Source organism: Passer domesticus, chromosome 1 (assembly GCF_036417665.1).
Source record: "Passer domesticus isolate bPasDom1 chromosome 1, bPasDom1.hap1, whole genome shotgun sequence".
NCBI lineage: Eukaryota > Metazoa > Chordata > Aves > Passeriformes > Passeridae > Passer > Passer domesticus.
In genome coordinates, this window is record NC_087474.1 from 84,230,611 (window position 1) to 84,246,956 (window position 16,346).

At 34.5% G+C, this 16,346-nt stretch overlaps 1 protein-coding gene across 8 annotated transcripts in view; it reads left to right on the forward strand.

The window, feature by feature from the left end:
- CDH12 (cadherin 12) overlaps positions 1 to 16,346 on the forward strand; it is a 710,660-nt gene that overhangs the window by 402,614 nt on the left and 291,700 nt on the right. For 2 of the 8 annotated variants that reach the window (XM_064427682.1, XM_064427709.1), the window contains exon 1: positions 10,795 to 11,028. The exons of the other annotated variants lie outside the window; for them this stretch is intronic. The gene's annotated coding sequence lies outside the window, so the exon portion shown is untranslated. Of the gene's footprint in view, positions 1 to 10,794; positions 11,029 to 16,346 lie in introns of those variants that run through there. 8 annotated transcript variants of the gene reach the window in all.

A 16,346-nucleotide genomic window follows, 5' to 3' on the forward strand; every position in this document is an offset into this window, starting at 1 on the left:
CAGACCAACATATATTAAACAGGTACCGTGTGGGGTTTTTAGAGGGAGATTAATGTATAACTATGCAAAACCTTTTCCTGAGCATTAGTGAATTAAGATGTTCTGTTTTGTTTTCCTGCAGAATACAAGGAGTCTCAAACAGTCTACCCCTTTCTCTTTTGGAAAACAGGAAAGAAAATCTTTAGAAAGCAGACTGAGGGATTTGTCTTGAGTGCTCAGATAAGTACTCTAGTATAACCCTCAAGTACCCTGCAAATGTTGACAAGCTTCTTCCTAAAGATTAAACCATTGTTTAGTACTCACATAGTACTGAATTAACAAGGACCATCCAGAAAAATGTCTTTTCAAAGTCGATGCTGTAAGATCAAAATGTATTAGCTTCCTTTTTCAAGTTTGTTTTTTTTCTGATGACTTTCTGTGCTTTTGTCCTCTGCCAGAAGCAAATCAGAAGCGATTCCAATTGACTGTAAATCTGATGGCATATCAATAAAGAACACAAGCACAAGAGGTTTCAGGTAAAACTAGATTGCATCCATTCAGATAATTATCACTTGTCCATCAGAACAAAACTTGCCCTACTTTTACATTTCTTGAGTAGGACATTGGAGTGGGACACTATTCCATTGACTTTTTCCTGAGTTTTGGGCAAGTCACTTCCTTATTATCATTAATTACAAATATAATTGCACTTAACTTCTTTTTTAGAGATTGGTAAACAGAAAGTGCTGTGTAGTTGTTTAGTTTTATTTTTACATTTTAACCTTAAACCTCCTTTAAAATAGTTTCATGGTGTATGTAACTCATTACAAAGCATAGGTAGTTTTATGGAAGCTATCACAGAATTTTTCCTAGAATTTAATACAGTTGGAGTATATGATTGCAGAAATCAGTAGAAGATGGTTTGATTTTTCTTTCTTTTCCTTTGAACAACCAGTTGAATTGGTAAACCAGATAAAAAGGAAACCAGGATCAACATCAGTGGAGATCCTTTACATTACGGCTGGATCTCTAACAATGAGACTTCTGAAATTCTCTTTCATATTCTGTTTAAGGCACTGATTTGTAACTTGATTGTCTTAGGTTTGGCTCTGCTACACACATCTTGTATGAGTTTTGACAACTTGTTTGGTTAAGCTTTGCATGTGTTACATGGTTTACATTCATAAAATTGTGATATAGATGATTATTTTCCTATTTGATGTACAACCCTTGTACTACAACAGACAATGCTGGTAAATAAAACATGTGCTTGTGAAGGACACTCTTCTGATTTGAAATATGGCAAGTGAACATAATTATGAGATTTCAGGAACCTGGTTTCTACCAGTTCATCAGGCAGGAGCGACTATAAAGTACTTCTTCCTGAAAAGAGATTTATACCAGAAAAAAACTATGGAATCTCTTTTCCAGATTTCAAAAAGTTTTCCTTTTTAGAGAAACTTTTGTGGAAAGTTTCACATATTGTATTTTTTTTTTTTGGAGTTTATCTGTCACTAACTGAGATATAGAAATGTAGAATATTAGTCAGTTCTAAGTTTCTCTGCATTTTGATCAAGGAAAATTTCTCTATAATCATGAATTTTTGAAAGATTTAAACAGAAAACCAGAATAGAATAAACAGAAAAGAACATTTGTAGAGCAAACTCAAAACATTTCCTGTTGTGAATGTCCCTTAGACTCTACTAAAAAAGTTAAAAAGCAATTGCCCTGCAGTAGCTAGGACTGTCGATCCTAATATAGTCATAGGAGATCAGCATAAATGAGCACTATGAATATTCTCTAGGCCAGGATGAAGAAAATAATTGCAAAATGAGTCTAAACTGCTCTCTTCTCCCTCAAAATGCTCCAATGGCTTGAAAAACTCCACAACTCTGATAGTCTGGATTTCTTGGAAAGACATATTTAAACCTGACAATAAAGAAAAAATATGGATGCAGGATAATCTACATGTTTCCACATTAACACTCAGGATGGTTGACTAAGTAATGATAAGTGGGGTTTCACTTGCGATACCTAGCACAGTGTTTATTCAAATGAACCTGTACAATATGTGAAGTGCACCCCGTAATATAAAATAGAGATTTTTATATTGGTCCTTTTGTATCTATCAGCTTCATAGTTTCATAGGCCTTTGGTACAAAAATTCCCTTTTAAATGTCTGTCATTTGCCTTCTAATATACACTAATGCTTTGACTTCCTATTGCACTGGACAGTTTTGAGTTGGTGTAACACTGGTGAAAGTAATGGTGATGTTGTCTCTGAGGATGGAAAAACTTGGTATTAACTCATGAACCAAGTCTTACCTTTTTTCTCTGAAATTTTGTCCAGCTTGAACTGTGCATGGTAAAAGTTTGACCATCAAAATAAAACACACATGTGGTAAAAGCCATCTCCAACATTTTGCATTCTAATAGTGAGATTTTTGCTTTTTTTCCAATTCAAATGAGCACAGTTACAATTATTCTATATTATCCAGAGAAAAAACAAATGATGAATCATAGCTTCATATCCTAGAGTGTTATATAATACATATTGAATTCCATTTGTATGCTGTATGCATGTGTTTATTGTGCTGAGAGCTGATTACCCAATTTCTTCTAAAGTCTTTGAAGGCACTGTGCCAGCCCTTCCTAAAGTTTGCAAGCATATTGTTTTTGACAGTCAGGAGAGTTTGAGATTTCTGTATTAATTACTCTGTTTATATAAAAATGAGCTTTATAACATTTGTGTGTTCTTATTATACGTATTTTAGAAATTACAGAGTAATTACAGCAATTGCTTAAACTGCATGTGGTGTCTAATTTAATTTAATAAGATGCAGCTACATCATTTTTCACATCTCATAAAACTAAATATATAAATATGTGAGACAGTGAAGTCATAATGAAATGTTGTAACAGTGTATAACACATAGAGTTCTAAAAATTTTATTCTTAATGGTAATAATTAATATAGTTAAGAAATATTGGTGTATTTGTCTTCATATGTAACGTGTAAAGTATGTGAACGATTATTGCTTCTCACTTTGTTACCTTATAAAAAGAAAAGCATGTTATTTTTTTCCGCCTACGCAGGGCAGAGCCTTTACCAGTATGAGTCTGGTAATATTAGCTCCAGCCTGTGGTAATGCATTTTAGTAAGCCAAAAGGGATGGCCATTTATCAGACTTGACAAGTGGTGGCTGAATAATAACTTTCCTGTAATGCAGACACTTTCCTGAATGTTTAAGTGCTGATGGTTTGAACATTACAGCTCACCAAATTTTAATTGATTTGAGGTTCACTGATTCACTGACCTCTGAGTAAGTGCCAGAACATACTGGGGTTTTATTTTCTTTTAGCTGTCTATGCAGATGAATTTACAGTGAAGTGTTTGATCCTCTAATGTTCTATAGGTATCCCAGAAATGTACTTCCTGCTCAAATTTGTAAAGCCTTCTCTGCACAATGGACACACAATCCATACTTCCAAAAATACTGGTTTGAGCTGTGTGTGAAGTACAGGAAATGTAAATATTGCTTAGGGAGGGAAGTGCTTGAACAATGAGATATAATGTTTCTCAAGCCTTGTTTGCATGACTTAGAAGTGTAAGTTTTACAGCTAGGCAGTTTCAGAGTAAGGATGAGATTATAGAATCTGGCATGGGTTTGAGCTAATTCTGCATAGCTATTGCCAAAGTGTGACTGGCAGCCTGATCAATGTTTTCATTTTCCTCTCATGCTTCATAGCCATAATTCAAGAGTTTGTGAAAGAGTCTTGGAAACTTGCAGCTATGTCCTTCAGTTCCTGAACCAAGAAGTTTATTTTTTTTTAAAGCTTTCTGCTTTACATAAACACAAATTCCCCAGATATTCTGGGGATTTTCAGCTTCTTGGTTTGGTTTGTTTTTTTTTTTTCTCATTTTGACTTCAAGACATGTAGACAGTCCTCTTCTTAACTTAAAGGAGAAATGAGAATAAAAGCTCTTCTGTGCTCTGTGAACATATAGGAAGCATTGTAGTGACAAATACTCCCTATTGATCAAAAAATATGAGCAAAAAAATACAGTTTGTTTTCTGTTTCAGAGTAATCATTCAAAAATTATGTGCTTTCTTCAAAGACATCAGTGAAGAATGAAAAAATCATAAAAATAAATTAATGAATGTATTTATATTTTCTTGTTGCAAATTATTTCCTTGTATGCCATCATTTGTGTTTGGAAAAGGCATTTTATATAAAATTTTATGTTTAAATTGCAATGATCTATAAGGTTTTTTCCAGAGGGTTCTAGACCTTGTTGCCCACGTGAGACACCTCAAAGTCAAGAACAGGTATTTGGGCAATAAATGAGGGGCCTAAATATTGTCATTTCATTCATCTAAGAACCAGGTAAAAGAAAAAAGGCAAAATAATTTTCTTTGTATTCTTATTGAAGATATTATATAATAGCTTTAGAAATTGTTAGAAGAAACAAATTCAAACAGGAATAGATAAGAAATTCTTATTATATTATGGCTTTTCATAGCTACTTTCTGGAGAACAGTGCAGTCTTGCCTTCTTCTCCAGGTCTTCAAAGGATGAAATATCCAAAGGGTGACAATATTCATAAAGTCCAGCCACTTACACAGAAAATTCTTACACTGATAAGTAAGAAATGGTTACAATGGTGAGTACCCAAAATAAATCAAAACCACAATTTAGACATTTAATTATTCCTGCAGTGTATGAAACTTCCTAGCTGCATAAAAACTTTGCTTTACTCAACAAAACTGCTTTAGTTATTTCTGTCTGCTTTGGCAGATACTCATATAGCTTAATGAGTTAATGTGTATACTCATGGCATTTATCATTAACAAAGCCAATCACTACAGAATGTACACACATATATATATACACATATATATATGTATACATATATACATATATATATATATATGCATACATATAATGGAATAAGCAAACTGTAATAAGTTTGCTATTTCTTTGCCAGTTATATATGTTTCAGATATGTGAAAAATACTTTCATGTTCCTCTTTTCCTGTGTATTAATATACTTTGGCTTGAATTTTAGTGGATTTTGGCTTTTTTTTTTCTCTTCACAGCAACTGAGTGCTGTGTGTGCTGACTTAAACATTGTGTACTAAAATTCACACAGGACTGGAGATAGTGGACTTCATAATACAATAAGTCATAATTAAAGTCTATTTGATATTTACCTACCACTGGAGAAAGGTCCAAGGCAGGCAGTTTCATTTGTTGTCATTCAGCAAGGGGTTCAGGAATGAGTTGAATCTTCCTAAGGTGAAATGAGTTGAACCTCTGTAATGACTCACAACTGGAAAGTAAATAAGAATGATGTTCATTCTTATTAAAGCACTGTACATGGTGTTTTTTACATTTTTATACACAAAATGTAGCAAAGAGAAGAAGAAATAGGTGATGGAAAAAGTGCATATTTTATCGAAGCGAAAGGATTTAGCTGATTTTTCAAACTGTTAGTATGCTGGATAAATAAAGTTAAAAACTCTGAGTATTTAACTAAATATATGTTTAAAGATCTGTTTCCAATTCTGTCTTTTAAAGCTACCTGATCTAGGCCCAATCCTAAAAAACATCCATTTTATCTAGGTAAATAAAATATACTAAGGAAAAAAAAAAGAGTAACATCCAGGGATGTAAACAGTATTTTATAATTACTGCTTTTTTATTTTTCTTACCCTATAGAAACCAATATAATCTCTATATACTACATGGAATCTAAATTCCAGTGGGGAAATGTTTCTGATAAATTCTTCTTTACCTTTACACTACTTGTTCTAGACTGTAAAATGACATGCAGGCTAGCTGTGCTGCAAAATAATTTTACATCCATGGTTTGTGCTATTGCATATTGTGTTTTAAGCTGTTGTGAGACAATTACCAAAATAACTCCAGTCTGTATTGGTAATGGGCTTGAACATGTGTTTTTGTAACTTAGCTGTGATTTTACATTTCATATTTTGGTAATATCTTAATTTGTAGGTATTCTATTCTGCTTTAAACTTCTATATATACATATATGTGTGTGTTTGTCTGCATGCACATATATGTACTATATATGTCTACAAGTGCTTGTAATATACTGATAGTACTGTTTATAATTTTAATTTACACTCTATATACTCTTACCGATATAAAACAGTTTCCATTAGGAGCATGGAGGTGTACTGTTATTCATACTGGGACAAATCATCAGTTCCTTAATCAGGAAAATTTTGACAGTGAAGTCTGACCTAATGAGACTTTACTCTGAAGATTTCCCTATGTATTTAGACAAATATTATTGCACATTTTAAAGATTCTTGAAAAGGTATAAAAGTCCCTGACCAAATGATGGAATGGGAAAAATGTTAATGTTGGTGTCTTAGTTTTATTCTTTTTAATATGTGTGAAATAATTTTCTTCTCTTCTTGAGAAAACAGACTATCTAAGTTTGTTTCATATGCTAGAAGTTCATAAGAAGAATCATTAACACTTTATTCTGAGAAAGATGATAACACCAAATTCAACTTTTCCAACAGGGATGCTATCCTGCTATATTTTTTAAACTGATTTAATGAGCTCTAGCACTATTTTTCATGCAGAGTTCAGGTTCTGTTTCAACTGTGAAAGCTGGTTATGTGTGGTAATGTAACAAATAAAGCTGTAAATAAATTTCATACCCCAGCTTTTCTTTTTTGGTCATAACAATATCAAATACTGCACTGAGAGGAATGTTCTGTCAAATCTTAGCAGCCTGGATGAAAATGTCCCAACAAGCTCCTTTTTGTCTGACTTTTCAGAAGCTGGTAGATTTCCTGTACCTTTTTTCTATACATATATTCTCTAAGTCTTAATAAGTACAGAAAAAAAAAAACAAGGGAGAGTTTAGTCTGCTCTCTAAAAATGAGGTTGAAAAGCTATGATTTCTTTTTTCTCAACCTACAACTAGTCCAAAAATAGTTTTCCCTTACTCTTAAGGAATAAAGGAAAAAAAATCACTAAAATTGAGAGTAAGCACAGTTTCATGCAAATAACATTTTCTGAAGTTTTATGTGTGATAACTCTTCCTCCATAACTAATTCTCATTTCCTTGGTGAATCCTACCTCATATGGGATTGAAAAACAAAAGCAGTGAGGTCTCTTCTCTTACTGAACTGTCCTCAGGAAGTCGATGCACAGTGCCTCAGGAAGTTGATGCACATTGTGATATGCACTTCTTGCTCTTCTTCTGATGTGCCTTCACACTGGAATAAGGGGACTTACTGCACCGTGTTTTGATTAACCACTTAATTCTGAACCCCTTTTGAGAATGTCTTTATTCATTTGCAATCTGGTATGCACAGTCTGAAGCCTTTTTTTGTTCTATTCCTCCCTCAGAGTATCTTCTAGGGGTCAGGTTGTTCCTTTCTGCTGGAAAGGCTCTTTACTGCTAGAAGATTTTTCACAGAAAAACTGCCTGTGTTAGCTCTGCAGTTTTGCCAAAGATTAGGACATTGTGAAAAAAAGGGTGTGATTTAGGATCTCACTGAATTATTTAGATGCTGTTCAGCTTGCTGGGATACTCTTTTTTAGCTCCTTTTTGGAGATTAGATAATTCTACAGACACATGCATGATCTGATAACAGATATGCTGTTTGTAAACTTCAGATGTTCTATAATACAGGGAAAAAATTCTTTGTTAAGAAAAGAACGTATTAGTTAGTTAACACCACTCAAGTTGGCTTCTTTGTCCTTCTCCATTTTTAAGTGGAGTGACCAGGTAATCTAAACCTCAACCCCTTCCAGTCCTTGATTTTATAAATAATATTTACAGTATTAGAATTTAACATCCAATGTAGACCAAGAGAGATTTGTTTAGGCAATAGTCTGGAAAGAATAAAAAATTTATGTTTTTTAGCATAAGAATAGAACTAGTCTCCAGGTTTGGGATGAAATAGTTCCACTGGTGGTAGTCCTATTAGGCAGCAGTCTCACTCATTCTGTCTTCATCTGAACATAACATTGAATGTCAACATCCTCAGCTGAGATGACAGCTTGACTTTGGGTGGGTAGACAATGTATTTTTCTACCATAATTTTTTTCTCCATGTTTAACTACACCCCCAGAGAAATTTTTGAAAAGCAAAGAAGAAAACATAAGGATTTTTGACTGTAGAGGTTAAGTTTGTTTTTTATACTCTCAAGATGATACAAAGATGCATATGCTTTTAAAAATCATTACCTGTCAGGAAAAAAAAATGCTCTTTTCATCTCTTTGTGTGAGCACCTTTTTTGTTTTGAGGTGTAAAATTATGAGACTAATGGAGAGCAGGGCACGGTCTGGCATGGGTATTAAAGGCCATTATTTTCTCAGGGTAGTGGATGATAAGAATTATGACTACACAGTCAAATTGTAAAACTTTGGTTGCCTTCTTTCGCCTTTTCCCAAACTAATCACAGAATCTGTTTTATTTATTGTAATCTGCTTATAAGAAACAGTAAAAAAGCTGAAGCCAGTAAAGCAGGAAGCCTTAGCTTATCAATTTGACAATTTTCAGCTGTAGATGTACAAGAAAAATTGAACTATAACTACCATGAAAGATCTGTACTAATTGACAGTAGTTTCCAGAGAGTATACACAAGGTTGGGTCTCTGGTGAGTACTAGATATGTAAATTGATTAATTGGGGGTTTGTTGGCTTGTTTTTTTACTTAATATATTTACATTATCATGTCTATTTGTATAACTTTTTAAAACAATTTTCTTTTTCATATGCTCCTTATTTTCATAGAAGGGCTGACAGCATTTACAAGTGTTCTAAAGGAAGCAATAACAAGAAATGTAATTTCTTGTAGATGATTTCTTTTTTGTTGTTTTGTCGTAGTCATAAAGACATTGTTTTGTGATAGAGATACTAGAAGGAATAAAATTATTCTGCCTAAATATAATGGAGCTGATAAGTATATAGCATTTAATACAGCAGTTGAGGGTTTGGAACAAGCAGTTAGAAAGGATGCTTGAATAATGTAACATCATTTCAGAATTAGATCAGGAAATTGGAAGTCAGAGTTCCTACGCTTGTCTTTCTTGGAGATATTGGATAAAAACGCTTAAACTTGCTTAATTCTGCAAGTTAATGAACTATTATGTATCTAAATGATACTTTGCTGACTATTGAGAGATGCATGTAACCATTTGAGATCTTATAATGGAATTCTTCCCTCCACCCTTGCGTCCGCATAAGTTTAGGAAGAGAATCATTCTCTCTCTCAAAAACTGGTGATATTTTAGTGATTATTCTTGGGGTTTTTTGTATGCTTTAAAGTCAGATTTTCATGGAAACCTGACCCTTTTCTTAATATTAATTTGTATAAATTTAGCCTGTGTTCCACCAAAAGTGCCTTGCCTGTAAAGGCTGGTTGTTGGAAACAGTGCTATTCATAGCATATATTTCACACAGTACATAACTGAGGTTGTGCTGGCTGCACTTGCACATGTTGATGGATGGCTGAACTGACCAGATATGGATTAGACATAATTTTGGAGGCTGAACAAGTTAACAAACAGCCTCCAGTTAACAAATAAGCATTTAAAAGCATGATACCTGGCCTGAAAGCAGATGTCGGTATTGGAAGACCTAGAGGAAAACACAAGTGTTTTCCAGTGTGGTTCTTCTGCCTAAATTAAAGTGCTTGATGTACTCTTTGATCTCTTCTGCTAGTTCACTTGGGTATAAAGGCCTTCTCTTTAGTACATTCAACAACGTGGTAATCTACCAAAGGCAGCAAAATGAATATTAAATATGCCATTCCTAACACTGGACTCAGATGAATGAAGACAGATACAGACTTTACAGCTTCTGAGAAGGAAATCAGTATTGTCTTTTCCAGAATCTGGACAGAAGGCTAATCTTACTTCAACTGTCTTTTCTTGCTTGGTGAGAACTGGTTAAAAAGAATGAAAATATTTTGTAGTTATAGCTTACATTCTTGCTCTTTTTTTTTTTTTTTTTCCACAACTGAAAATTGTGAAAAGTTGTAGCTCTTGTAGGAATGAATGTAACTTCAGAAATAAGAGCAGCTCTGAAAAAGTCTGTCTGCAAGATGTAACCTATTAAAGATCCAGTTGCATCACAAAAGTTGTGTTCTTGATGGATATATTCAAAACAGTGAAAGAAACTTCTACTGTATGTGGGACATTGGAGAGGGGAAAGGTTCTAAACATTTTAAAATCTGATATTTGATACAATCTTGCATTCTTTATTTAGCAGTTTGGAATTTACTTGGACTTTTTCACAAGTGAAAACAAAAAGAAACAACCTCACCTGATATAAACTGGCAGGGCTTCACTGAAGCCAAACAACATAGTGTTTGAAGCAGCTGAGGAACTGACTGCTGCTTTCAGAAAGGAGGCTGGTCTTTATCCTGCCATTTTATTTATTTATTTATTTATTTATTTATTTAAATCTATGCAGTTCTATTACACTGTCTATTTGAACTAGAATGCCTAACTCATTTATTACTTAAAGTATTTTTTGGTCAAAGGGGGAAGAGGGCTGCAATTTTCTGTGCAGATGGCAGAAGTACTGTACAGTGGAATGGAGTGGAGTGTATCTATTAATCTCATCTAAAGAAGCAGACAGTGAAGAGGTTCAGTTCTGTGGCAGACTAACCATTAACAGCATCCCAAACTTGATTTTATTTCTTTACTTTTTTGGGCTGAAAACACTGGGGCTAAGATTTATTATGTCATTGTCGTCTCTGCCTTTCCTCTGTCTCATCTGTATTCTTTACAGAGTCTATAAACATGGGCTGTCAGCAAGCTAAACCTGTCAGATTTCCACTTCCCCCCTCCTCTGCCTGCTACTATGCTGCCCGAGAAACAGCCCCGCACATCGCACCCTTACTGTGATTCTCATGATCACATCTCATTCATCACTGTGACTCCAAACTCAGCTCAACACATTAGAAAAAAAGGTCAGGGATATGAAAGGAAAAGAGAAATAAACAACTACCCAGCGGAAGCCGTTGAGCTACAGGAGACGTGGGAGGTAAGATCGGAGCCAAATTCTCTGCCAGCAGCTGTACTGGGCATAAAGTACTTGCTATACAAGTTCTGAGTGTTTTAAACTGGAGGGTTATGTCGGGGTTTTCTGCAGCTCCTGGTTTATTTCCCAGCACAGAAGCATAGTGAAAGGATAGAAAGCCTTAGTTAAAGGTGGGAAGGTGATAAAACTTTTTATAACTGGAGTAAAGATGACAGATTGCTTGCTGAATGACTAGAAACCTGATAGCATACAAGATTTGGGCTTGAGAGTTCAATAAACAGTGATGAAAGGAAAACTCCTTTGTTGACTTTCTGAGCCAAACTTTAAGGTGCTTTTGTTTTGGGATTGTAGAAATTTTGTATGGATGAAAGAGAAATTTTTTTGTATGAAGCAGTAAAATTCCTTTAAATGGGGTCTGTTTCCTTCTCTGTGCTATGCTGCCAATCTAGTTAGGTAGAATTTATTTTAAAATTATTCTGGCTTAGTGATATTTCTTCTCCATTGTCCTCACTACTACTTTGGTCATTTATATTTAACATGTTTGTTTTCTTGATCGGGATATATTATTTTGCCTTTATGCAATTACCTTTTTTTCAATTTATTGATGCTTCTCATCATAAACAGAAATAGTTTTAAATTCTTTTTATATTTGTACTTTGCAAATCTATATTTAAAATATTGATGTGATATCATGCCAGTAATTTATTTCAAGTAAATAAGAGGGAAAAAAAAGAGAAACTGCAGAGTCTAACATAAATAACTTGTAAAACTCTGTTTGGAAGATTTTTTTTTCCTCACAATTATTAGTAAATGTATCGGCATTTTAGTTTACTCTCTTATTTATGTATGCAATAATATGGTCCTTGATAATAACATATTGCACAGCAAGTGTGATGATATTGGTCAAATAGTCAGGAATATATATATCTATATTGAGTAATAATGTGACTGTGCTTTATGTGAGCACAGATTGTTTGTCTCCTAACTTTTTTGACATGTTCCTGTCTGGCTAAAGTTACAAGCCTGTTTTCATGCTTTATGTGTTAAATTCTTTTTATGTTATAAAAGAATAAAAGTAAATTGATTATTTGATAATTCTCTTTAAACAAAGAGAAAAAAAAGGTAGAAGGCCTCTAGTGAAGTTATCAGGCAAATGATAAAACCAAAAGCATCCAATGATGAAGCAGGGATAAGGAAATTTTATAAAAGATGGTTCCCATGGTGTTGATTAAATCCAATGCTTTGAATGCAAACTTCAGATCTGTGAGCCATGTGCCTCTGACTCTTGTAAGGTGAGAAGGAATACTGCACTGTATATTTGCTCCATTTCTCATCCTTTTTGAAGCATTTGCTGTCATACCTAAGCTAGAGACAAAATGCTGGAGTTGGTGGCTCAAAATAAAATAGCACATCTTACAGAGTCACTCATGGCAAGAATCTAGCAGCATTTGGGGAGAAACTTCTTATAATTCAGAAAAGGACCTTTTGCATTAAAACTAAAATATATACTGGACTGTATACAGACTGTAATTATGGCACTTACTTCTGTGCCATAATTTGTGTTTTCTTCAGTAAATGTAACTGCTCTCAGTGTCCATTAGGAGGCTCTTTCCTTTATGCTTATCATTCTCCATGGAATGATAGCATGGAAATTCGACAGTTTTGAACATACTGAACATCCTAGCTTTAGTGGGTAGGGGAAGTTAAGATCCTTGAATCAGGTGACTGCATTAACATATTGCATGCATAATAATGTAGCAACAGAAATAGACAAAAATCTGAGCATATGGAGTTTATATATTCAGAAAAAAGTTAGAAGTTGAGCTGAGAATGGATAAATTCTAGATTAATATGAACTGCAAGGAGTAAAATAAATTCCAGAGAATAAGAAGCAGAATGAAAATATATTAGAAAAGACAAGCACATTTGAATTACTATAATTTACTGTATATAAATGTGCCATTGTGATACAGCAGAGCTCTGTACTGACACTCCAAAATAAAAAAAAAAAATACTGCTAGAAATCTCAAACTTTTGAAAGAAGAGGTGTGAAAAACACCTAGTAGTACACCTATAAAAGAGGCTATCACTGAAGAACAATTAAGAAATAAATGTGAGTGGCTCTTCATGAACTACATTGAACTGCAGTAATAACAGTGCTGGCAGTATGAAAATTATGATCCTACTAAAGGAAAACAAAATAAAGGATAAGATCAGGATAATAAAGTAAATTGCAGTAAGAAAATAGGAGTACTTCAGAAAATAAATGTATGAGAAATAGAGATCTTTTCTTGCAGTGTATCTTGTAAAAAAATCATAAAGAGTGTGTTTATCTACCACATCACTGCAAATAAAATATAGATTGAGTGGAGGATGAAAGGAGGAAGAAGAACAGTCCAGAATCCAGTACTTCCCTCTTTACTGTTATACTGGGAAGAAGCCAACTATTAGCCAGTTTACCTTCTGGCATCAAATGAGATTGTTTCAGTTATCTTGATCAATACCAGATGAAAATGAGGTGTAAACCAAAGGTTGCTTTGCACTGGGATATCAAATATTCTTTTATGGTTCTCTGCTAAAATAAACTTGCAAATATTGAGCTTGGCAGAGTGAATCTGACAAGTACTTAAAATTTGGAGCGATGTCTTAAGAAAATAAATGGGTATATCTCTTTTCCTTCTCGAATATATAGTAATGTTTGCATTACATAATACACTGCTGTCCAGATAGAAGCTGAAGGGCTACATTAAGCTATGAAAAATTGTCTTAAACTGGTGTATGAAAGGCAGTAATTTTAAAATAATAAGACTGAGGACAGAAAGACAATTTGGAAAGTGAGTACTTTCAAGTGACTAATTCATCTCACCAAGCGAAAATTTGTGTTAGCATTTACCATATAGTAAATATCAGGAATGTTATATGACAGAACTTGCCTACTCCTGAGTGCTTGTAGTCACCAAAAATAGACTTGTTTTGCCAGGTTGCAAATCAGATTCCTGTAATGCAGATATATAGGGGTTGGGTTTTCTATTCCTATATTTCTTAAGGAGGATTGGTTTATTTGCACAGATCTCATTATCCAAGCTTGCAGCTCAGCTGGCTGCAATCAATAGTGTGTAGTCCAAGACAGATTTGCAAAATAAACAAAAGTATACCTTCATTAAAGATTTCATTGTGACTGATAGAGTTAAGGTCCGTATATTGGCTCTGACAGCTATAATGCTTTCACTGCAGGCAAGCCAATCTTTGTAACACAAAAGGATATACCACTCTAAGGATTGACATGACCACTGACCCTTTTTTAATTTTCTGGCAATATTTACTTCCCATTTGACAAGGCCTTAAAAACATTACTTACTACACGGAATTAGGGAGAAAAACAATGAAACACATTCAGATTTCTCTTCAGAAAGTAGCTAGTACTCTTATTTCTCAGCTAGGAGACTCTGGCAGTTCTAACTACTCTGTTCTAGTATTCAGAACTCTGTGGGTTTTAATAAGACTGCTTGAAAACATCAAGAGAAGAGGGTATATTTGCATGCTTAGGGAGTGCTTAGTCTTGATTAGTGGAGCATAGGAAATCAAGTAGGGTCTTTTTTTTTACCACAATTTATTCATTTGATGGTACCTATAATTCTGTTTATTTAATAGGAATAGTCAAACCACTGAGTATATTTGAACATTGAATTTTATTTTTGCTCCTATTTTTACCTTCAAAATTTCCATGATTCAAAAACGGTCTCAGTTCTCCTGCATGTCTCTGTAATAAAAATTACTGTCCAATATAATCAGGGAATGCATTCTCTGACTGTGCTGCTTCATTTCTTTTCCTTGGCCCCTCCAGTGAAGGCAGACCAAATATTTAAACATTATTAACCTGTTTCAAAATTCTTGCATAAATATGAACCAAATTATTGTTTAGGAAAGAGTGCATTCTTTATAGTTACATTACTTTTTCTTTTGTTTTTTTTTTTTTTTAATGTTATTGTTTGAAATGGTTTAAAGTAATTCAAGAATGACCAGGTTCCAGTATGGAATGTAGTTTGTTTCCACTTTGTTTCATCTGAGGATGTATAACAGTGTCGGCCATTTTTTTTTCTTCAGGATGTAGCTTGTAATATTTTTTTCTCAAATACTATATTTAAAACAAACAAACAAACTTTCTAAATAACTCAAAATAATTAGGATTGAAATAGAAAAGAGAATAAGTAAAGGAATTTTCTAAAAGTAGTCAGATAATTTATTGTTAGACTTACAAGAATTATGTAAAACAGTTGAAATTGAAACTACTCTCTACATTGTGTTTTATTCATTACTGGTACTGTATGTAATATGTTCTTGGCATTCTGTTGCCCATTACAATAATGGGATATAATGAGATCTCTTTTTAAGTACCCCAGGAGTAAAAGTGCATTATTCAGGGTTTCTCAGGCAACCACTGGAATATAGTCAGCACTGAGATGTGCTTGCTAGTAACTGGAGGTTATCTGCACCCTCATGTGTAAGGGCTGTGGTTCAAGCCCAGCCAGCAGCCAAGCCCTGCACATCCACTTGCTCACTCTCCCCAGTCAGGCTGGGGAGGAGAATGAGAAGGGTAGAAGTGAGAAAACTCTTGGATTGAGGTAAAGACAGTTTAATAGGGAAAGGAAAAGTTGTGCATACAAGCATACCAAAGCAAGGAACTGGTTTACCACTTCCCAATTTGTTCACCACATTCGATGTGCAGGCAGGTGTTCATCCATCTCCAGCAGAGCACAGCTCTGTCACATGTAAATTGGGAAGACAAATGGCATCACTCTGCTTCCATCTTCTTCCCCAACCATGAAATCCTGAGCGTGATGCCATGGGTGGAATGTCCCTTTGGTCAGCTGGGGTCAGCTGACCTGACTCTGTCTCCTGCCAGTTCCTGGTTCACCCGCAGCCTCCTCAGAGGCTGAGCCACCCTCAGACCTTGATGCTGAGCAAGCACAGCTCAGCAAGAAATAAACATCCTCATGATATCAGTGCTGTTTGCAGCACAAATCCAAGACATAATCCCATACTAGCTATTATGAAGAAAATTAACTCTACCCCAGCTGAAACCATCAAAGTAATTTACCTTCTTACAAGGTCCAACTTACAATAGTCCAGACATGGGAAACCTTTTATCATGTGCTGCCGGGGACGGCTGTGAGTTGTCTCTGCCCCAGCACGGGAAAAGGTGGTTCTGGGCAGACCGCGCTCTCGAAGAAGGAGTCTGGACTCTTGCTTTTCAGTCTTCAGTTGCGTTTATTGTTCCTTATCTACAAAGTTTTTCTGTCTGTCCAGCCGAGGTCTGATCA